Source organism: Hemibagrus wyckioides, linkage group LG06, assembly GCF_019097595.1.
Source record: "Hemibagrus wyckioides isolate EC202008001 linkage group LG06, SWU_Hwy_1.0, whole genome shotgun sequence".
In the NCBI taxonomy this organism is placed as follows: Eukaryota; Metazoa; Chordata; class Actinopteri; order Siluriformes; family Bagridae; genus Hemibagrus; species Hemibagrus wyckioides.
Genome location: NC_080715.1, coordinates 26817170 through 26842077, shown reverse-complemented (window position 1 = coordinate 26842077; position 24908 = coordinate 26817170). Strand labels below are relative to the sequence as shown.

Sequence of the window (24908 nt, the reverse complement as noted above, 5' to 3'; positions counted from 1 at the left end):
TGACCATTATGTTCTATTATGAATCAGTAATAAAATTTAAAGCACCTAATCATTGCAAATCTTGTTTGTCTTCCTGACCGATTCCCTCTGGCCCCGGAACAAATCCAGTGCCAGTCTGTATCACACTCAGGGATTTGTTTTGGTCTGGACCAAAACCAAGTTGATATTGAATAATTTGGATGGCTGCACTCATCACAAAAGCAAAATGTCCTTTGGGAGCTTGGAGAAGCAGATTTTTTCCCATGGCACTGCAATTGTTTATCTCTACTTTAATTGTTTTAACAGATGGACAAAATTATGTCCCCTGTGATGTTGATGCTCCAAAGATGGAGCAACCAAGCACTAGCGTGACTGACTCCATTTCATTCACATATGCAAAAATAGGGAAAAAAGTGACTGGAGCTTTTTCAACAGGCTTTTGGTTGGAGATCGGACAAGGTGAGGTTTAGATGAGATTCTGAAGAGATTTCAGATGACAGATGAAAAATAACATCCACAGATGCTTTAGAGGAATGTGCTAGCACCACAGGATGCAACAAAACATGAAGCCAATGATTTAAAAAAAAAACAAGCACAGTGTATCATCTATGTGAGAGTTCTGCCTTTATGGACGAGAAACTGCATGTAAGAAAGAAACAAAAGCAAAAGCAATGAAAAAAAACAGTTACACTAATTTATGTTTGTTTATTTTAATTTACAAAATAACATGTTGGAACATAAAACTATAGTATAAATAAATAATAGAAATAAATATAGTAGTAATATAGTATAAATAAATAAATAAATAAATAAATAAATAAATAAATAAATAAATAAATAAATAAATAAATAATATAAGTAGTATAAATATAGTACAATAAATTAAATATAATGGTAGTTGAAACACTTTTTTTTACATGTATTAATATAATGTGAACAATTGTTTCATAACAATAAAGAATATAAATTACTAATCATCCATAAACACATGCTTGTTATTAGCAAACTGTCTATTGAATTATTTTTGTGCTAAAAAAGATATTAAAACTCAGTTGCTGCAATGATCTGAAAAATATTTGATTCAAAAGAAAACCATCTCTTTCCTACAGCAACCTTCTTAGCATCCGAGTCCTTTTCATTCACTCATTCTTGTCATGTGTACAGCATCTGCCTTTATTCAGCAGTCATTGCTTACCAAAGCATGTAATGGATTTCATATGAGAACTGATGGGTAATACATGTGAGAATAGATATCATTAACTGTGAATAAACATAGAGATTGTAGATTAGTTTCATGATTTCCATGCACTAGCACACTTCTTAAGCCTGGATATTAAAAGTTAACAGTGTTCTGAGCTCCATAGCACAGCATGAGGAACATAACATACCTCCATAACATGAGGCACATCACACTTTCGGATTTCACAGTGCAGGTTCATTATATTCCTTAACTAATGCTTTTTTTCCTGCAGCAAAATTCTACAGACAATCAAACTGTTATGTTAGTAACTTGGATGAAACTTACTTTGGGATTGAATCCATATAATTGAGTTCTTCAGCTGCTGCAGAGCCTCAGGGGTTTGCTTGGTTGTTTTTTTTTCACTTATTGCTTGCATGTGAGTAATAACTTTACAATTGTAAGGTCAGCAATTTCTATACAGCATGATAGATTAGACATGTTTTATTTTGCTATAGGAGCATTTCTCTGTTTTCTATCTCGCAATTTAGCTCCTGAAACATTTCTCCCTCAATTACACATGCCCTTTACTTGTCAGATATTTTTTTCCTGAAAACATTCACATTTAAATATTAAGTCAATGGAAAAAACTGAAAGTAAAACATTTAGCATACTGTACACTTCCACTACCATGAAATAGTTCAGTCATGCATGGAGAAAGTGTTTTAAAGACTTTAGTCATATAACCGTGTTCAGAGGAACATCATTTAGACATAGAGCGTGAGTTCTGGAAAGCATGGAGACATGTACTGTATTGTATCCCCTCTTTCAGGTTGGTATCAGGTTGAAAGAAATACACTAGAAATACACTATTGCTAGAAAAAATGACCACAAACGATTAGAAATTCTAAGAGCTCCATTGTTAGGTTTCTAGTATTAATATAATCTGTCTTTGCAAGAACACAATAATGCTCTAAAGTGCATTTGTGACACTAGTTTTGTATTTTAGTGACAAATACATTATTTTGCTCTATTAAGCCCCAGCCAGGGTGGCAGAGCACTGCAGTGGGTAGCATTGCTCCAGGCAGCTAGGACTGAAATGCACATTTCTGCTTTGTAATGCAGCATTTTGTGGTCTGTTACAGTCTGTTGTAGGTTGTTATTGTTTATGTGGTTGATTCCTAAAGGCATCTGCAGGCTTACATGTGATTGCCTGATGCAATACGTTTGGATGTTCTCAGTGCATTAAGTCACTGTGTGAGGTCAAAGTTAAAGCTGCTAAAGTGCATATCTGTAAGGTGAAGCACAATAATCTGGGAAAGGTTCTAAATCTTTGCATGTGTTTAATGGAAAAAAAAACTTTGGTCCTTCGATTAGTGGTAAGGAATGAGTCTTTGTTCAAAGATAAGATGGAATCAACTCCAGTAACATGACTGAGCACTGCACTCTAGTGGACACTCTTACAGCAGAAATCTTGTTCGATATCATAATACCATTTCCTGTTGTGGTGTCCTGAGATGCATTCAGTACAGCATGTGTATTCCCTGGTCCCTGGGTCATGCTCTGGATCCAGTGCTGTGACTCTGACATGGACAATTTTTTTTTCAAGAAGTCAAGAAGCTTTCAGTGTCATTTCATCCATATATAGCTGACGCAGTACATATTGAAATGAAACTAGGTTTCTTCAGGACCATGGTGCTTTTTTAAAAACAACACAGAGATAAGGACTAAGAGCTAAGTAAGTTGATCTAGTCACATAAAGTTCATAATGTGCAACCGAGCGCAAACAGTGCAAGACAAGGACAATGCAGACAGACTGAAAGAAGTGTGATGTGCAAAAAAACATGTAAACAAAGTTCAGTCTAGTTCTGGGTATTAAGAAGTGTTAAAGATTGCCGGAGCGGTCGGTCCAATTTACTGCCGGGACAACCGGACGTTTCAGCGAAGGTGATTTTATTTACAAGTGCAGTGGTAATGTACAGCAAACATGAGGGAAGATGGAAAATAAACACTGTACCCGAAAACAAAACAAAACAAAACTGCCCACTGCAATCATGAAGTCAGTCGTAGATTTTTAAGCAAACACACAAGCCAGTTCCAACACGTTCTACATACACCTACCACTCCCGCGGCCATTTTTAAAAAGGGTATGCGCCTCCCTTTCCTGTGACGTACTCTCCCATACGTCAGAGAGTTACTATGCTCAACAAACACAGACCAGAATAAACATAACATATACACATGACGCATACAAATAACCAATAAATGCCACCAAAAATGGATGCTTATAAATTGTAAATGATAACAATATAACACAATATCACACACCAAAGTACACATACACAACTTAATCATAATCATACTCATACTAACCCACATGCACATTACAACAGTCCACTTTGATGTAATCAGTGCCGGCATAAGACCGTGTAGTGTGACATGTATCATGTATGTATATGATATGGGAGTGTATAGTCTTATAGTCACGAGGTCACACCGTGACAAGAAGTCTTGATTTTAATATTTTTTTTTTAATTTTCAATATACATATACAAAACACATAACAAACCCCCAGCCCTTACCAACAAAACCCTAGAGTAGTGCTCATGCTGTCCATGAAATCTGATAAGAATTACAGGCGTTCTTAGAAAAAAAAAAGATAATTAATTAATTAATTAATATCTAATATCTAATAATTATCTAGAACAGTCAACATAATCAATGAAAGAGCACCACTTCTTATAGAATTTTTTTTCGGATCCTCTTAATGAGTACCTAATCTTTTCAAGGTAGAGACAAGACGTAATTTCTCTAATCCATTGAATATGTGTGGGTGGGAGTGGATCCTTCCATTTTAATAGGATGGCTCTACGTGCCAAAAGAGAAGAAAAGGCAAGTATTTTGCGCATTGATGCTCACAGCCATTCAAGGAGTCTGATGGCTTGAGGAAAGAAACTGTTACACAGTCTGGTTGTGAGGCCTGAATGCTTTGGTATAATGAATGAAGGTTAAGAGTGTGTTTAAGAGGTGCATGTGTGTGTGGGGGGTGGGGGTGGCGGGGGGATTCGGTGTGTTATAGATGTCCATGACAGAGAGAAGAGAGACTCCGATGGTGATCTCAGCTGTCCTCACTATCCGCTGCAGGGTCTTGTGATCCAAGAAAGTGGAATGCCCAAACCAGGCAGTGATGTAGCTACTCAGGACAATCTCGATGGTCCCTCTGTAGAACATGGTCATGATGGGGAGGGAGAGGGGCTTTCCTCAGACTTGATCAAATTGCTGATGAATAAATGAATGAAAGTTTTGCTGCTGTGAACATCATTAGTGTATAGAATCATTTAATATCTGATTGCAACTGAACACCAATTTGACTATGAAAAATCAATCCGAACATGTTTTATCTGTCCTTTGGTACAGAGTTTAAAGTAATTATCAAAACTCACGTATTAGATAAAAAGAACACATTTTCCGGGCATTTCAAAGAGGAACCAGGCATAGACAGGGTTTTATTCAAATGTCTAGAGGATCCACGGCAGAGCTTGTCTGCATGAAAAATGAGACAATTACAGCCCAGCTATGACTCACATCTTAAAACACAACAGGAGACGATTTAGATGAATGATTAGTTTTTCATTCAACACACATCAATATCCTCCAAATGGCAAGAAAAGCATACTTCAGAGTGACTATTTAAAATAAAAGTAAACTGTAATGATTAAGAATGAATAGATATAGAGAGGTGTTGTGAGGTCTTCCTTTCTGCTTTGGATGTGTGACATTAAAATGAAGCCTTTTCATTTTATTGAATAGAGTCTTATAGCCTAGCTGTTGTTTTGCATGTATTGGTTTAATGTATATAATTATTCTAAAAACTGATTTAATAATTTGTCATAATGCTATCATGATACAATCTCACTAATGCTAAATATTGGGTGAATGTGTTTTCAGTATCTGATTTATGACATCATGATCATGGTGAAGCTAATCCCAGGAACACTTGGTGCGAGGTGGGAGAATTCATAACAGCAGTCCTTCTCAGGGTTTTACTCACACACACACACACACACACTCACACACACAAGTAATGGAGACTCTTTCCCAATGCACAGCTGGCAGTCTTTTTTGCTGCCACCCTGGCCATGCTTTGCAGAACTGCACACCTCTCCTGTTCAGTTGTATTTTTCGTACATCTGTAAATCAGAAATCAAGGATAGGTTTACCATTTTTATGTTATTCCAAGAATAACAGCAAGTGAAAATATCTTCATTTATAGTTGCTAAATTCCATAAAAATAAATTAATATATCTTGAATCTAGTTGTTCTGTTGCCAGATAATCTTGTTTCTATCATGGAAAAATAGAAACAGGTTTAATAATTTTACAGGAATTCATCTTACTATCTTTGCATAATCTTGTAGTTGTCTTTTTTAGCCCCTTAATAGGGGATCTTGTGGAAGTGACGTTTCACTCCTCTCCATCTAAGAAAGATGACATTGGTACAGTAAAAATACTAAATATTCAGAACACTTCACTTGTGTTTAATGCCTGGACTCACCCCAATCAAATCTAGCCATGGGGGTCACAGTCCAGTGACTTCTGTGCCGGTCTCAAACCCGGATAAATAGAAAGGGTTGCATCAGGAAGGGCATCCGGCATAAAACATTGCCAAATTTAATAATGCGAATCGTCAGTACTCTGAATTTCATACCGAATCGGTTGAGGCCTGGGTTAACAATGACCGTCATTCGGCGCCATTGACCTACAGGGTGCAGGTGGAAACTGGGCTACAGTTGGTCGAAGAAGTAGAGGAGGGAGGAGAGTGTGCAGACAGAGAGAGAAGAGGAAAGGTAAGAGTGTAGGACTGAGAATAGGAACTCTACTAATGTTGGTACTATGACAGGGAAAGGTAGAGAGCTGGCTGATATGATGGTGAGAAGGAAGGTGGATATACTGTGTGTACAGGAGACCAGGTGGAAGAGTAGCAAGGCTCGTAGTATAGGAGCAGGATTCAAGCTCTTTTATTATGGTGTGGATAGTAAGAGAAATGGGGTAGGTGTGGTCCTGAAGGAGGAGTTTGTGAGGAATGTTCTGGAGATGAAGAGAGTGTCAGACAGGGTGATGAGTCTGAAGTTAGAGATTGAAGGGGTGATGTTGAATGTTAGTCGTTATGCCCCACAGGTAGGTTGTGAGTTAGAGGAGAAAGAGAGATTCTGGAGTGAATAAGATGAGGTAATAGAGACTATTCCCATGGGTGTGAGAGTAGTGATAGGAGCAGATTTTAATGGACATGTTGGTGAGGGGAACACAGGTGATGAGGAGGTGATGTGCAAGTTTGGAGTTAAGGAAAGGACCCTTGAAGGACAGAGAGTAGTGGACTTTGCTAAGAGGATGGACATGGCTGTGGTTAACACTTATTTTCAGAAGATGGAGGTGACTTACAAGAGTGGAGTTAGGAGCACACAGGCAATCTGAAAGAGATTAGTGACAGTAAAGTGGTAGTGAGAGAGAGTGTAGCCAGACAGCATAGGATGGTGGTGTGTAGGATGACTTTCATGGTCTGTAAGAAGGAGAGGTCAAAGATAGAGATAGAGAAGAAAACCAAGTGGTGGAAGCTAAAAAAGGAGGAATGTTGTGAGGAATTTAGACAGAAGTTGAGGCAGGTTCTGGGTGGTCAGGTAGTGCTGCCAGATGACTGGGAAACTACAGCAGAAGTGATCAGGGAGACAGGAAGAAAAGTGCTGGGTGTGTCATCTGGAAGGAGGAAAGATGATAAGGAGACTTGGTGGTGGAATGAGGAAGTTCAGGATAGTATTCAGAGGAAGAGGTTAGCCAAGAAGAAGTGGGAAATGGACAGGACTGAAGAGAGTAGATAGGAATACAAGGAGTTACAGTACAGAGCGAAGAGGGAGGTGTCTAAGGCCAAGCAGAAGGTATATGACGAGTTTTACACTAGGTTAAACACTAGAGATGGAGAGAAGGACTTGTACAGGTTAGCTAGGCAGAGGGATTGAGATGGGAAGGATGTGCAGCAGGTAAGAGTTATTAAGGATAGAGATGGAAAGGTGCTCACAAGTGAGGAGAGCATACAGAGGAGATGGAATGAGTACTTTGAAGAGCTGATGAATGAGGAAAATGAGAGGGACAAAAGAGTAAAAGTTGTGAACTCTGTGGAACAGAATGTAAATAAGATTAGAAAGGACAGTGTCACTGAGGAAGAGACAGGAGTCAGAGCTGGAGGTAGCAGAGCTGAAGATGTTGAGGTTCTCTTTGGGAGGGACACGGCTGGACAGGATTAGGAACGAGTACATGAGAGGGACAGCTCATGTTGGATGTTCAGGGGACAAAGTTAGGGAGGCCAGATTAAGATCCTTTTGACATGTTCAGAGGTGAGTAGATCGGTAGGAGAATGTTGGACATGGAGCTGCCAGGCAGGAGGCAAAGAGGAAGGCCAAAGAGGAGGTATATGGATGTAATAAATGAGGATATGAAGGTAGTGGGTGTAAGTGTTGAGGATGCAGAAGATAGGGATAGGTGGAGAGAGACAATTCACTGTGGCAACCCCTGAAGGAAAAAGCCGAAAGAAGAAGACAACGACTCAGCCCAATCATCATCATCATCATGCCGCCTTTTAGGTCCAGCCTTCTTGTGTCATAACTGACAATCTAATGGTGGACGGTGGTTCCTCCTCTCCACCTGTGAAACGGGACATATTAGATTAGATTCAACTTTATTGTCACTGCACGTGTGGTAAAATGCAGCGAAATACAGTAAGCATCTAATCAGAAGTGCATTTTTGCAGTGCAAAATAGTTTACATATATAAATAGTATACAGTGAAGGAGGTAAATACAATGAGTGCAAATGAGCAAATGATTTTAGCTGAGTGCAATAAGGAAGGTATTGTATACCATGGTAATTTGCATATGTAAACAATATATACATAAGATATGATTTTATATACACTATATTGCCAAAAGTATTCGCTCACCCATCCAAATAATCAGAATCAGGTGTTCCAATCACTTCCATGGCCACAGGTGTATAAAATCAAGCACCTAGGCATGCAGACTGTTTTTACAAACATTTGTGAAAGAATGGGTCGCTCTCAGGAGCTCAGTGAATTCCAGCGTGGAACTGTGATAGGATGCCACCTGTACAACAAATCCAGTCGTGAAATTTCCTCGCTCCTAAATATTCCACAGTCAACTGTCAGCTGTATTATAAGAACGTGAAAGTGTTTGGGAACGACAGCAACTCAGCCACGAAGTGGTAGGCCATGTAAACTGACGGAGTGGGGTCAGCGGATGCTGAGGTGCATAGTGCGAAGGGGTCGCCAACTTTCTGCAGAGTCAATCGCTACAGAACTCCAAACTTCATGTGGCCTTCAGATTAGCTCAAGAACAGTGCGCAGAGAGCTTCATGGAATGGGTTTCCATGGCCGAGCAGCTGCATCCAAGCCATACATCACCAAGTGCAATGCAAAGCGTCAGATGCAGTGGTGTAAAGCATGCCGCCACTGGACTCTAGAGCAGTGGAGACGCGTTCTCTGGAGTGACCAATCGTGCTTCTCCATCTGGCAATCTGATGGACGAGTCTGGGTTTGGCGGTTGCCAGGAGAATGGTACTTGTCTGACTGCATTGTGCCAAGTGTAAAGTTTGGTGGAGGGGGGATTATGGTGTGGGATTGTTTTTCAGGAGCTGGGCTTGGTCCCTTAGTTCCAGTGAAAGGAACTCTGAATGCTTCAGCATACCAAGACATTTTGGACAATTCCATGCTCCCAACTTTGTGGGAACAGTTTGGAGCTGGCCCCTTCCTCTTCCAACATGACTGTGCACCAGTGCACAAAGCAAGGTCCATAAAGACATGGATGACAGAGTCTGGTGTGGATGAACTTGACTGGCCTGCACAGAGTCCTGACCTCAACCCGATAGAACACCTTTGGGATGAATTAGAGCGGAGACTGAGAGCCAGGCCTTCTCGTCCAACATCAGTGTGTGACCTCACAAATGCGCTTCTGGAAGAATGGTGAAAAATTCCCATAAACACACTCCTAAACCTTGTGGACAGCCTTCCCAGAAGAGTTGAAGCTGTTATAGCTGCAAAGGGTGGACCGACGTCATATTGAACCCTATGGATTAGGAATGGGATGTCACTTAAGTTCATATGTGAGTCAAGCAGGTGAGCGAATACTTTTGGCAATATAGTGTATATATATATATATATATATATATATATATATATATATATATATATATATATATATATATATATATATATATATATATATGATTAAAGATGGTTATAAAGTCCAATTCGGTATGTAGCTCAGTTATAAAGTCATGGTTCAGTATGTACCTCAGTTATAAAGTCACGGTTCTGTATTTACCTCAGTTATATAGTCCAATTCGGGATGTACCTCATTTATAAAGTCCAATTCAGTTTGTACCTCAGTTATAAAGTCCAATTCGGTATGTAGCTCGGTTATAAAGTCACAGATCGGTATGTAGCTCAATTATAAAGTCACAGTTCGGTATGTACCTCATTTATAAAGTCCAATTCGGTATGTACCTCAGTTATAAAGTCATGGTTCAGTATGTACCTCAGTTATAAAGTCCAATTTGCTATGTAGATCAGTTATAAAGTCAAAGTTCAGTATGTACCTCAGTTATAAAGTTCAATTCAGTATGTGGATCAGTTATAAAGTCACAGTTCAGTATGTACCTCAGATATGAAGTCATGGTTCGGTATTTACCTCAGTTATGAAGTCCAATTCGGTATGTACCTCAGTTATAAAGTCATGGTTCAGTATGTACCTCACTTATAAAGTTCAATTCAGTATGTACCTCAGTTATAAAGTCATGGTTCAGTATGTACCTCAGTTATAAAGTCACGGTTCAGTATGTAGCTCAGTTATAAAGTTCAATTCGGTATGTAGATCAGTTATAAAGTCATGGTTCAGTATGTACCTCAGTTATAAAGTCATGGTTCAGTATGTACCTCAGTTATAAAGTTCAATTCGGTATGTAGATCAGTTATAAAGTCATGGTTCAGTATGTACCTCAGATATGAAGTCATGGTTCGGTATTTACCTCAGTTATAAAGTCCAATTCGGTATGTACCTCAGTTATAAAGTTATGGTCCAGTATGTACCTCAATTATAAAGTTCAATTCGGTATGTAGATCAGTGATAAGTCACAGTTCGGTATGTACCTCAATTATAAAGTCGTGGTTCAGTATGTACCTCAGTTATAAAGTCATGGATTGGTAGGTACCTCAGTTCATTCATTCATTCATTCATTGTCTCCCGCTTATCCGTAGCCGGGTCGCGGGGGCAGCAGTCTAAGCATGGATGCCCAGACTTCCTTCTCCCTAGCCACTTCCTCCAGCTCTTCCAGGGGAATTCCAAGGCGTTCCCAGGTCAGCCGAGAGACATAATCCCTCCAGCGTGTCCTGGGTCTTCCCCGGGGTCTCTTCCCGGTTGGGCATGCCCGGAACACCTCCCCTGGGAGACGTGCAGGAGGCATCCGAAACAGATGCCCAAGCCACCTCAACTGGCCCCTTTCGATGTAGAGGAGCAGCGGCTCTACTCCGAGCTCCTCCCGGGTGACAGAGCTCCTTACCCTATCTCTAAGGGAACGCCCCGCCACCATATGAAGAAAACTCATTTCGGTCGCCTGTATCCGGGATCTTGTCCTTTCGATCATGACCCAAAGCTCGAGACCATAAGTAAGAGTAGGAACGTAGATTGACTGGTAAATTGAGAGCTTCGCCTTTTGGCTCAGCTCCTTCTTCACCACAAGTACATAGACCGCATTGCTGCTGCCGCTGCACCAATCCGTCTGTCAATCTCACGCTCCATCCTTCCCTCACTTGTAAACAAAACCCCGAGATACTTAAACTCCTCCACTTGAGGAAGGAACACCCCTCCAACCTGGAGGGGACAAACCACCTTTTTCCGGTCGAGAACCATGGCCACGGATTTGGAGGTGCTGATCCTCATCCCATCCGCTTCGCACTCGGCTGCGAACTGCCCCAGCGCATGCTGTAAGTCCTGGCTCGAAGGAGCCAACAGGACAATGTCATCTGCAAAAAGCAGAGACGAAATCCTATGATCCCCAAACCGGACTCCCTCCACCACCTGGCTGCACCTAGAAATTCTGTCCATAAAAATAATGAAGAGAACTGGTGACAAAGGACAACCCTGTCGGAGTCCAACATGCACTGGGAACAGATCTGAATTACAGCCGGCAATGCGAACCAAGCTCCTGCTCCGGTCATACAGAGACCGAACAGCTCTTAACAGAGGGCCACGGACCCCATACTCCCAGAGCACCTCTCACAGGATGCCACGAGGGACTCAGTCAAATGCCTTCTCCAAGTCCACAAAACACATGTGGACTGATTGGGCAAACTCCCATGAACCCTCAAGCACCCTGTGAAGGGTATAGAGCTGGTCCAGTGTCCCACAACTAGGACGAAACCCGCATTGTTCCTCCTGAATCCATTGTTCGACTAAAGGACTGACTCTCCTCTCCAGTACCCTGGAATAGACTTTCCCTGGGAGGCTGAGGAGTGTGATCCCCCTATAGTTGGAACACACCCTCTGATCCCCCTTCTTAAAAAGAGGGACCACCACCCCGGTCACCCCACCCCAGTCCAGAGGCACTGTCCCTGACTGCCATGCTATGTTGCAGAGACGTGTCAGCCAAGACAGCCCCACAACATCCAGAGACTTAAGGTACTCAGGGCAAATCTCATCCACTCCTGGCGCCTTGCCACCAAGGAGCTGCTGGACTACCTCAGTGACTTCAGCTTGGGTAATGGATGAATCTACCTCTGAGTCCTCAGCCTCTGCTTCCTCTACAGAAGGTGTGTCAGTAGGATTGAGGAGATCCTTGAAGTATTCCTTCCACCTTCTGACAATATCCCCAGTCAAGGTCAGCAACTCTCCACCAGCACCATACACAGTGCTGGCAAAGAGCTGCTTACCCCTTCTGAGGCGTCGGATGGTCTGCCAGAATTTCCCCGAGGCCGACCAATAGTCCTTCTCCATGGCCTCCCCGAACTCCTCACAGACCCAAGTTTTTGCTTCCACAACCACCCGGGCTGCAGCTCGCTTGGCCTGCTGGTACTCATCAGCTGCCTCCGGAGTCCCACGAGCCAACCAGGCTCGATAGGACTCTGTATTCAGCTTGACAGCATCCCTTACTTCCAGTGTCCACCACTGGGTTTGGGGATTGCCGCCACGACAGGCACCAGAGACCTTACAGCCACAGCTCCTGGTAGCTGCGTCAACAATGGAGGAGGAGAACATGGTCCACTCAGACTCAATATCCCCAACCTCCCTCAGAATCTTGTCGAAACTCTCCCGGAGGTGGGAGTTGAAGACCTCCCTAACAGAGGGTTCAGCCAGACTTTCCCAACAGACCCCCACAATACGTTTGGGTCTGCCAAGTCTGTCCGGCATCCTCCTCTGCAAGCGGATCCAACTCACCATCATGTGCTGATCAGTTGACAGCTCAGCCCCTCTCTTCACCCTAGTGTCCAAGACATATGGCCGAAGGTCAGATGACACGACCACAAAGTCGATCATCGACCTCCGGCCTAAGGTGTCCTGGTACCACGTGTACTGATGGGCACCCTTATGCTTGAACATGGTGTTCGTTATGGACAGACTGAGACTAGCACAGAAGTCCAATAACAGAACACCACTTGAGTTCAGATCAGGGGGGCTGTTCCTCCCAATCACGCCCCTCCAGGTAACACTGTTGTTACCCACATGGGCGTTGAAGTCCCCCAGTATAACTATGGAGTCCCCAGTCGGGGCACCTTCCAGCACCCCTTGTAGGGTCTCCAAGAAGGTTGGGTACTCCACACTGCTGAGGCAGTGAGGCCCCTATCCCCCACCTGAAGGCGCAGGGAAACCACCCTCTCATTTACTGGGGAAAACTCCAACACATGGCGGCTGAGCTCGGGGGCTATAAGCAAGCCCACCCCAGCCCGCCGCCTCTCACCTTGAGGTACTCCAGAGTAGTAGAGGGTCCAACCTCTCTCAAGGAGTTGGGTTCCAGAGCCCAGGCTGTGCGTGGAGGCAAGCCCGACTATCTCTAGCCGGTACTGCTCAGCCTCCCCCACCAGCTCAGGCTCCTTCCCCCCCAGTGAAGTGACATTCCATGTCCCAAGAGCCAGATTCTTCAACCAGGGTTTGGGTCATCTAGGCCCCTGCCCATGATTGCTACCCAAAACACATTGCACCAGCCTCTTATGCTCCTTCCTGCGGGTGGTGGGCCTACGGGAAGTGCCCCAGCCCCAGGCCTGGCTCCAGGTTGGGGCCCCGGTAATGCCAATCCGGGCGATGTAATAGTCCTTGCTTTCTGTACCTCAGTTATAAAGTTCAATTCGGTATGTACCTCAGTTATAAAGTCATGGTTCAGTATGTACCTCAGCTATAAAGTCACGGTTCGGTATGTACATCAGTTATAATGTCCAATTTGGTATGTAGATCAGTTATAAAGTCAAAGTTCAGTATTTACCTCAGTTATAAAGTCACGGTTCGGTAAGTACCTCAGTTATAAAGTTCAATTTGGTATGTAGATCAGTTATAAAGTCACAGTTCAGTATGTACCTCAGTTATAAAGTCACGGTTCAGTATGTACCTCAGTTATAAAGTTCAATTCGGTATGTAGATCAGTTATAAAGTCATGGTTCAGTATGTACCTCAGTTATAAAGTTCAATTTGGTATGTAGATCAGTTATAAAGTCACAGTTCAGAATGTACCTCAGATATAAAGTCATGGTTTGGTATTTACCTCAGTTATAAAGTCCAATTCTGTATGTTCCTAAGTTATAAAGTATAAAGTCATGGTTCGGTATGTACCTCAGTTATAAAGTCATGGATCGGTATGTATCTCAGTTATAAAGTCATGGTTCCGTATGTACCTCAGCTATAAGGTCACGGTTCAGTATGTACCTCAGTTATAAAGTCCAATTCGGTATGTAGATCATTTATAAAGTCCAATTCGGTATGTAGATCAGTTATAAAGTCACAGTTCGGTATGTACCTGTGATGACTCATTAGAGGCAGGTTGGATAGAATCCATTTGCAGATTTATTGAAGAAGACAGCAGGAACAACTCATAAACCTTTAGCAGTGCAGAAGTCAAAAAACCAGAAAACCAAATAACACTAGCGACAAAACCAAAACGTAAACCAAAACTCGTAAATGAGAGGATAAACAGGCAAAAGTCCATACACAATAGTCCATACAAGAAAGGGAGTAATCCAAGGCTTGGTAAGTCACACCGCAACGTTACTTTGCAAAGAATGCTGGTTAGCATGCTGCTTATATCCTAGCGTGCTACCAGGAAGTGAACCCAGAGGGGTTAGTATTCAGGTGAGGGCTCCCTCTGGTGGGCTGGATGATGTTGTGACATTACAGAACCCCCCCCTCTAAGAACACCTCCTGGTGTTCGTCGATGTGGGTGCCCTCTGGGACGTGGGCCAGGCCTGTTAGGGAAGTTGCGGCAGAACTCCTCAATTAAGAAGGGATCAAGGATGTCAGCAAATTCTACCCAGCAACACTCCTCTGGGCCGTACCCCTCCCAGTCCACCAAATACTGCAGTTGGCGGCCGACACAACGGGAGTTCAGGAGGGCATGGACCCGGTAAGCTGGTGCCCCATCAATGTCTAGGGGAGGAGGAGGTTCGATGGTCTCGTGGGTCTCGGAGCGAGTCTCTCTGACCAGTTTAAGCAGCGACACATGGAACGTGGGAGAGATGCGGTAGGAAGCAGGCAGTTCCAGGCGATATGCCACTGGATTCACTTCATGAAGTATGCGAAAGGGGCCAATAAACCGGGGACTGAGCTTTCGACAGGGGAGCTGCAGCTTGAGATTACGGGTGGAAAGCCAGACTCTTTGACCCACTCTATAGGCAGGATGAGGACGATGATGACGGTTAGCCTGAATCCGTTGTCTCCTCCCTGCTCTCTGGAGGCACACATGAGCCCGTTCCCAGACCTCCTGGCTCCTTCTTGACCACTCATCCACATTTGAAGGCTCTCCGGACTACGGGAACAACGGGGCTGGTAGCCTAGAACACATTGAAAGGGTGTAAGTCCGGTAGAGGAGTGTGTCAGAGAGTTCTGGGCATACTCTGCCCAGGGGAGAAACTCACTCCACCGCTGTTGCTCTCTGCTACAGTAGGCCCTCAGAAACCTCCTGAGTTCTTGGTTTAACCGTTCTGCTTGGCCATTAGACTGGGGGTGGTATCCGGAGCTCAGGCTGATGTTAATGCCCAGTTGTGAGCAGAAGGCCTGCCAGACTCGTGAAGTAAACTGTGACCCACGATCACAGACAATGTCTTCTGGGAGGCCGTAGTTCTGGAACACATGGAGGAACAAGGCTTGGGCTGTTTCCATGGCTGTGGGCAGCCCCTTCATGGGGATAAGTTTGCAGGCCTTGGAAAAGTGAGCGATCATGACCATGACTGCAGTATACCCTTGGGACTCAGGAAGGTCTGTGAGGAAATCTGTAGATATGTTGGACCAGGGCCGACGTGGGATAGGTAAGGGCTCCAGCAACCCTTCTGGCAGTTGGTGGCTGGTGCGGGATTGAGCACAGGTGATACAGGCCTTGACGAACCCCTCTGCATCTGCTGTGGGTGATGGCCACCAGAACGTGTGTCTGAGTAACTGGGTGGTGAGCCGAATGCCTGGGTGTCCAGAACCAGGGCTCTCATGAGTCCACTGCATAAAACACGGTGGCACAGATCGGTGGGTACAGAGAGTTTTGACGGTGGACAGGTCGGTGGAGGGGGTTCTCTGGTGTTTGTCTGCTGAATCTCCTCTATTAGGCTCCACTGGATGGGGGCTAGAATAACTGATGGTGGAAGAATGGATTCAGGGTGAGTGTGCTGCTCATGGGTTTCAAACTGTCGAGATAGGGCATCACCTTTACCATTCTTGGAACCAGGGCGATAAGTAACTGAAAACTTGAATCGGGTAAAGAACAATGCCTACCGGGCTTGGCGTGGGTTCAAGCATTTCGCCCCTCTGAGGTATTCCAGGTTTCTGTGGTCTGTGAGAATTAGGAACGGGTGTTGGGCCCCCTCCAGCCAATGCCGCCATTCCTCCAAGGCCGCCTTCATGGACAATAATTCTCGATTCCCCACGTCATAGTTCACTTTGGTGGCCAAAAGTTTTCTGGAGAAGTAAGCACAGGGGTGTAACTTTCCAGAGTCTCCTTGGCGCTGGGAGAGCACTGCGCCGATGCCACAGCTCGATGCATCAACCTCAACAACAAATGGGAGGTCAGGATCAGGGTGACAAAGTATAGGAGCGGTAGTAAAACTTAGTTTCAGCTTTTGGAATGCCCCCTCGCCTTGTCAGTACATACCAATTTCTTGGGTTTTCCTTTCAGCAAGGAGGTGAGTGGCCCGGCTATGGTGCTGTAGTTGCGGATAAATCTCCGGTAGAAATTGGCAAAACCCAAGAAGTGCTGCAAATCTTTGATACTGGTGGGCTCTGGCCAGGAAGTGACAGCTGTGACTTTGGACTGGTCCATCCCAACCCCTTCTTCCGAGATGATGTAGCCCAGAAATGATGTGGATTGTCTATGGAACTCACATTTTTCTAGCTTGGCATAGAGATTGTGTTCTAGGAGCCGAGAGAGTACAGAACAGACGTGCTTGATGTGGTCTGTGAGATTAGCAGAGTAGATCAAGATGTCGTCAATGTAAGCGATAAAGCGATTCAGCATGTCTCTGAAGACCTCGTTTATGAGCGACTGGAACACTGCTGTTGCGTTAATGAGTCCATATGGCATAACTAAATATTCGTAATGCCCCTGGGTGGTGTGGAAGGCCGTCTTCCATTCATCTCCCTCTCTTATCCGTACAAGGTTGTATGCACTCAGTAAATCCAACTTAGTGTAAAACTTGGCTCCTTGTAGTTGTTCCAGTGCAGCAGGGACTAAAGGCAGTGGGTAAGGGTACGGCACTGTGATAGAGTTCAGTCCCCGGTAATCTATACAAGGACGTAGGCCCCCGTCCTTCTTTTCCACAAAGAAAAAGCCTGCAGCGGCTGGAGAGGTGGATGGACGAATGTACCCTGCTGCCAGGGCTTCCTCGATGTACTCCTCCATGGCTTTCTTTTCAGGAAGTGAGAGAGGGTAGATACGGTTCTTAGGTGGCATGGCGTTGGGCAGTAGCTCAATGGCACAGTCATATGAACAATGAAGTGGGAGTTTGGTGGCTTTCTCTTTACTAAATACAGCTCATGCAGCTAAATACAGGTAATGTCACTGTAGCTGTGACCATGGGACTCTCAATGGAGGTAGTGAGACATGGGCGAGGTGTAGGGTTATGGAAGCAGGTGTTGAGGCAGAAATCCGACCAGCGTCTCAGTTCCCCCTCTCTCCAGGATATATGAGGGTCATGCTGTTGCAGCCAGGGAAAGCCGAGGATAATGGGGTTGGCAGGTGACACGATGACATAGAATGATAGCTTTTCATGGTGAAACAGTCCGATCTCCAGGTCTAAAGCTGTGGTTTGGTGTGTGAGGAAGCCTTTCCCAATAGGCTGATTGTTGACGGCGGTGATTTTCAGAGGAGGAATACATGGAAGCGTGGGTAGCTGGAGGTCTTGGACTAGGCTGCTGTCGATCAAGTTGACTGCTGCCCCTGAGTCGATCAATGCTGAGACGGGGAAACGCTCATTAGCATAACGTAACATGGCAGGCAGAACAACCTTGGAATCTTTGGCTAGTTTCCCCACCTGAGATGTGGTAGACCTCTCGGGGCACTGGTAGACTTGGTGGCCTGGTTCACCGCAGTAATACCAGAGCTGCTGATGATAATGTCTTTGACGTTCCTCGGTCGTGATGCAAGTTCGGCCTAATTGCATAGGTCCAGGGACTTCAGCAAGGCTGTGAATTTCATGTCGTTGGCGAGTTACTGAGTGGGGGGGCAGGAGGCGGACCATGTTGACGATGAAGGTTATCCAGTCTAATGGTGGTAGAGATATACTGTGATAACGAGACATTAGAGTCCTTGCAGGCCATCTCTGCTTGAAGTACTGGAGTTAAACCCTCACGGAAAACTGCCAACAACGCCGTAGAATTCCAGCCAGACTGTGCAGCAAGCGTGCAGAACTTAATGGCGTACTCTGCAGCTGATTCAGACCCTTGACGTAGCTCCAGTAGTTGCACTGAGATGTCTTTGCCTCCAGCCGGGTACTCGAACACCTCGCGAATCAACCCTGTGAGATAGCTGGCTGAAGACTTAACTTGGGGGTCTGAGTCCCACAACGCTGAAGCCCAAGCTAATGCTTTACCCGTCAGCAGAGAGAGCATGAATGCGCACCTGATAGAGTCACTCCTGTCGGGTGAAAAAGTTGTCACATTGGCGGAGGAAACCACGGCAGCGGTCGGCTGATCCATCAAACTTTTCGGGGAGAGCGAAACATGGTAGTTCATGGTGTGGTTGCGGTGTGGGAGCCGAAGTGGTAGCAGCATGGTGGGCTTGTTGTTGTAGCTGCTGGTTGGTAGCTTTAAGCGTCTCCACTTCGGCTTGATAGGCACGGATAATCACCCCATGGCGCCATATTGCTGCCTGTAAATCCGTTGGATTCTCCGATGGCGAAGTAACCTGTGATGACTCGTTAGAGGCAGGTTGGATAGAATCCATTTGCAGATTTATTGAAGAAGACAGCAGGAACAACTTGTAAACCTTTAGCAGTGCAGAAGTCAAAAAACTGGAAAACCAAATAACACCAACGACAAAACCAAAACGTAAACCAAACTCGTAAATGAGAGGATAAACAGGCAAAAGTCCATACACAATAGTCCATACAAGAAAGGGAGTAATCCAAGGCTTGGTAAGTCACACGGCAATGTTACTTCGCAAAGAATGCTGGTTAGCATGCTGCTTATATCCTAGAGTGCTACCAGGAAGTGAACCCAGAGGGGTTAGTATTCAGGTGAGGGCTCCCTCTGGTGGGCTGGATGATGTTGTGACATTACAGTACCTCAGTTATAAAGTCACGGTTCGGTATGTACTTCAGTTATAAAGTCACAGATCGGTATGTACCTCAGTTATAAAGTTCAATTCGGTATGTACCTCAGTTATAAAGTCCAATTCGGTATGTAGCTCAGTTATAAAGTCATGGTTCAGTATGTACCTCAGTTATAAATCATGGTTCAGTATGTACCTCAGTTATAAAGTCCAATTCGGTTTGTACCTCAGTTATAAAGTCATTGTTCAGTATGTACCTCAGTTATAATGTCCAATTTGGTATATAGATCAGTTATAAAGTCACAGTTCAGAATTTACCTCAGTTATAAAGTCACGGTTCGGTATGTACCTCAGTTATAAAGTTCAATTTGGTATGTAGATCAGTTATAAAGTCACAGTTCAGTATGTACCTCAGTTATAAGTCACGGTTCGGTATATACCTCAGTCATGAAGTCCAATTCGGTATGTACCTCAGATATAAAGTCATGGTTCGGTATTTACCTCAGTTATAAAGTCCAATTCCGTATGTACCTCAGTTATAAAGTCATGGTTCAGTATGTACCTCAGTTACAAAGTTCAATTCGGTATGTAGATCAGTTATAAGTCACAGTTCAGTATGTACCTCAGTTATAAAGTCACGGTTCGGTATTTACCTCAGTCATGAAGTCCAATTCGGTATGTACCTCAGATATAAAGTCATGGTTCGGTATTTACCTCATTTATAAAGTCCAATTCCATATGTACCTCAGTTATAAAGTCATGGTTCAGTATGTACCTCAGTTACAAAGTTCAATTCGGCATGTAGATCAGTTATAAGTCACAGTTCGGTATGTACCTCAGTTATAAAGTCATGGTTCAGTATGTACCTCAGTTATAAAGTCATGGATCGTTATGTACCTCAGTTACAAAGTCCAATTCGGTATGTAGATCAGTTATGAAGTCACGGTTCGGTATGTACCTCAGTTATAAAGTCATGGTTCAGTTTGTACCTCACTTATAAAGGTTAATTCGGTATGTACCTTAGTTATAAAGTCGCGGTTCGGTATTTACCTCAGTTATGAAGTCCAATTCCATATGTTCCTCAGTTATAAAGTCATGGTTCGGTATTTACCTCAGTCATGAAGTCCAATTCGGTATGTACCTCAGTTATAAAGTCACGGTTTGGTATGTACCTCAGTCATGAAGTCCAATTCGGTATGTACCTCAGTTATAAAGTCACGGTTCGCTATTTACCTCAGTTATAAAGTCCAATTTGGTATGTTGCTCATTTATAAAGTCATGGTTCGGTATGTACCTCAGTTATAAAGTCATGGTTCGGTATGTACCTCAGTTATAAAGTCCAATTTGGTATGTTGCTCATTTATAAAGTCATGGTTCGGTATGTACCTCAGTTATAAAGTCATGGTTCGGTATGTACCTCAGTTATAAAGTCATGGATAGGTATGTACCTCAGTTATAAAGTTCAATTCGGTATGTACCTCAGTTATAAAGTCATGGTTAGATCAGTAGATCTATATAGATCAGTTAGATAGATCTATATAGATCAGTTATAAAGTTCAATTCGCTATGTAGATCAGTTATAAAGTCACAGTTAAGTATGTACCTCAGTTATAAAGTCACGGTTCAGTATGTACCTCAGTTATAAAGTTCAATTCGGTATGTAGATCAGTTATAAAGTCACAGTTCCGAATGTACCTCAGATATAAAGTCATGGTTTGGTATTTACTTCAGTTATAAAGTCCAATTCGGTATGTTCCTCAGTTATAAAGTCATGGTTCAGTATGTATCTCAGTTATAAAGTTCAATTCGGTATGTAGATCAGTTATAAAGTCACAGTTCAGAATGTACCTCAGATATAAAGTCATGGTTCGATATTTACCTCAGTTATAAAGTCCAATTCCGTATGTACCTCAGTTATAAAGTCATGGTTCAGTATGTACCTCAGTTACAAAGTTCAATTCGGTATGTAGATCAGTTATAAGTCACAGTTCGGTATGTACCTCAGTTATAAAGTCACGGTTCAGTATGTACCTCAGTTATAAAGTCATGGATCGGTATGTACCTCAGTTATTAAGTCCAATTCGGTATGTAGATCAGTTATGAAGTCACGGTTCGGTATGGACCTCAGTTATAAAGTCACGGTTCAGTATGTACCTCAGTTATAAAGTCATGGATCGGTATGTACCTCAGTTATTAAGTCCAATTCGGTATGTAGATCAGTTATGAAGTCACGGTTCGGTATGGACCTCAGTTATAAAGTCACGGTTCGGTTTGTACCTCACTTATAAAGGTTAATTCGGTATGTACCTTAGTTATAAAGTCGCGGTTCGGTATTTACCTCAGTTATGAAGTCCAATTCCGTATGTTCCTCAGTTATAAAGTCATGGTTCGGTATTTACCTCAGTCATGAAGTCCAATTCGGTATGTACCTCAGTTATAAAGTCATGGTTCGCTATTTCCCTCAGTTATAAAGTCCAATTCGGTATGTTGCTCAGTTATAAAGTCATGGTTCGGTATGTACCTCAGTTATAAAGTCATGGATCGGTATGTACCTCAGTTATAAAGTTCAATTCGGTATGTACCTCAGTTATAAAGTCATGGTTCAGTATGTACCTCAGTTATAAAGTCACGATTTGGTATGTACCTCAGTTATAAAGTCCAATTCGGTATGTAGATCATTTATAAAGTCCAATTCGGTATGTAGATCAGTTATAAAGTCACAGTTCGGTATGTACCTCAGTTATAAAGTCATGGTTAAGTATGTACCTCAGTTATAAAGTCCAATTTGGTATGTAGATCAGTTATAAAGTTCAATTCGCTATGTATATCAGTTATAAAGTCACAGTTCAGTATGTACCTCAGTTATAAAGTCACGGTTCAGTATGTACCTCAGTTAAAAGGTTCAATTCGGTATGTGCCTCAGTTATAAAGTCACGGTTCAGTATGTACCTCAGTTATAAAGTCATGGTTCAGTATGTACCTCAGTTATAAAGTTCAATTTGGTATGTACCTCATTTATAAAGTCACAGTTCAGTATGTACCTCAGTTATAAAGTCATGGTTCAGTATGTACCTCAGTTATAAAGTCATGGTTCAGTATGTACCTCAGTTATAAAGTCCAATTTGTTATGTAGATCAGTTATAACGTTCAATTCGCTATGTAGATCAGTTATAAAGTCATGGTTCAGTATGTACCTCAGTTATAAAGTTCAATTTGGTATGTAGATCAGTTATAAAGTCACAGTTCAGAATGTACCTCAGATATAAAGTCATGTTTGGTATTTACCTCAGTTATAAAGTCCAATTCTGTATGTTCCTAAGTTATAAAGTCATGGTTCGGTATTTACCTCAGTTATAAAGTCCAATTCTGTATGTTCCTCAGTTATAGAGTCATGGTCCGGTATTTACCTTAGTTATAAAGTCCAATTCGGTATATTCCTCAGTTATAAAGTCACGGTTCGGTATGTACCTCAGTTATAAAGTCACGGTTCGGTATGTACCTCACTTATGAAGGTTAATTCGGTATGTACCTTAGTTATAAAGTTGCGGTTCGGTATTTACCTCAGTTATAAAGTCCAATTCCATATGTTCCTCAGTTATAAAGTCACGGTTCGGTATTTATCTCAGTCATGAAGTCCAATTCGGTATGTACCTCAGTTATAAAGTCACGGTTCGGTATTTACCTCAGTCATGAAGTCCAATTCAGTATGTACCTCAGTTATAAAGTCACGGTTCGGTATTTACCTCAGTTATGAAGTCCAATTCGGTATGTTGCTCATTTATAAAGTCATGGTTCGGTATTTACCTCAGTTATAACGTCATGGTTCAGTATGTACCTCAGCTATAAAGTCACGGTTCGGTATGTACCCCAGTTATAAAGTTCAGTTCGGTATGTACCTCAGTTATAAAGTCCAATTTGGTATGTAGATCATTTATAAAGTCCAATTCGGTACGTAGATCAGTTATAAAGTCACGGTTCGGTATGTACCTCAGTTATAAAGTCACGGTTTGGTATGTACCTCAGTTATAAAGTCACGGTTCGGTATGTACCTCAGTTATATAGTCCAATTCGGTATGTAGCTCAGTTATAAAGTCACGGTTCGGTATGTACCTCAGTTATAAAGTCATGGTTCGGTATGTACTTCAGTTATAAAGTCACAGATCAGTATGTACCTCAGTTATAAAGTTCAATTCAGTATTTACCTCACTTATAAAGTCACGGTTCGGTATGTACCTCAGTTATAAAGTCACGGTTTGGTATGTACCTCAGTTATAAAGTCACGGTTCGGTATCTACCTCAGTTATAAAGTTTAATTCGGTATGTAGCTCAGTTATAAAGTCACAGCTCGGTATGTAGCTCAGTTATAAAGCCACGGTTCGGTATGTACCTCAGTTATAAAATTCAATTCGGTATGTAGCTCAGTTATAAAGTCACAGTTTGGTATGTACCTCAGTTATAAAGTCACGGTTCGGTATGTATCTTGGTGTTACAGTTCAGTATGTACCTCTTAGTCATGGTTCTGTTTGTACCTCAGTTTTAATGTCACGGTGCAGTGAGCTGGACTGTGGTCCAGGTGCAGAATGTCATTTAAAAGTGAGTTTTTCGGTGCAAAGTGTTATAAATTGTATCAATTCATAAATTAGTCATTAAATTATTAGATAGTGTATAAATTAACAATATTTGTTTAAGCAGTTGAAATAAGGTAACTAAAATAAAATGCTGATGTAACCCTCCTCTCTTAATTTTAAGGTAAATTTAAATGATTTATAATTGTATTTATTATTTATAATTGATTATATTGCTTTGTCATTAGTTTAATCATAAAGGGGTTACATAATTGTGACATGGCACTATTAACAAACACTTACCACAACACAGCAGCACAGGATTATATGCTATAATAGTTTTGGGATAACTTGGGTGCAGTACCACATAATGCCTTTGGGGCTAGAGAGTCAAAATTGTGTGAAAATCTGGGGTCCAAAACTCACTTCACGACCAAAGTGAGGACCACTGTAAAAACACGAGAATAGCATCTATATGGCCTTAAAATAAAGTGAGGACCAGAAAATGTCTTCACTTCCCAAAGAGGTCCTCACACTGTGGGTTAAACTTGCACTGGTCCTCAGTATGTAGCAAGTACAAGAACACACACACACATACACACATACACTCACACACACACACACACACATTCAAACCTACAGGGTTTAGCATAGTCATACATTTTAATTAACTACATGTTTTGTATGGTTGAAGGTAACCTGAGCTTTGTCATCTAATGAACCTGGAGCTTCACAGCAGCAACACTACTCAAAAAGAATAAGTGTCTCAGAGCTAAAATAGTTTTAATGTTCAATTCAATTTATTTGTATAGCGCTTTTAACACTAGACATTGTGTCAAAGCTGCTTTACAGAAATACAGAATAAAAATGATAAAGGTTAAAGTTATCTCTGACATTTATCCCTAATGAGCAAGCCAGAGGTGACGGTGGTGAGGAAAAACTCCCTGAGATGATATGAGGAAGAAACCTTAAGAGGAACCAGGCTCAGAAGGGAACCCACACTCATTTGGGTGACACTGGACAGTAATTAATGTAAATGTAAATGTAAATGTAAATAATGTCCTTTCTAAAACAGTTAAAGTCTCATCGAGACCAGGGTCCAGATCCAAAGAATCACTTGGAAGAACAATGCTGCATTCCAACAGTAATGGAAGCAGTATATTTCAATATCTTGTCC

General features: G+C 42.6%; 1 long non-coding RNA gene across 3 annotated transcripts; it reads right to left on the bottom strand.

Moving 5' to 3' along the window:
- Window positions 1-3086: 3086 nt before the first annotated feature.
- On the bottom strand, window positions 3087-19087 carry LOC131353769 (uncharacterized). Of its 3 annotated transcripts, XR_009204665.1 has the most exons (5): window positions 18801-19087; window positions 5711-7848; window positions 5553-5633; window positions 4600-5346; window positions 3087-4435 (listed from the first exon to the last, which is right to left on the bottom strand). It is a non-coding gene; the product is annotated as an uncharacterized LOC131353769 (long non-coding RNA). The 3 variants fall into 3 exon arrangements; XR_009204664.1 differs by having other exon boundaries at window positions 3087-5346; XR_009204666.1 differs by lacking the exon at window positions 18801-19087 and adding an exon at window positions 14217-14358 and having other exon boundaries at window positions 3087-5346.
- Between the last annotated feature and the right edge of the window lie 5821 nt (window positions 19088-24908).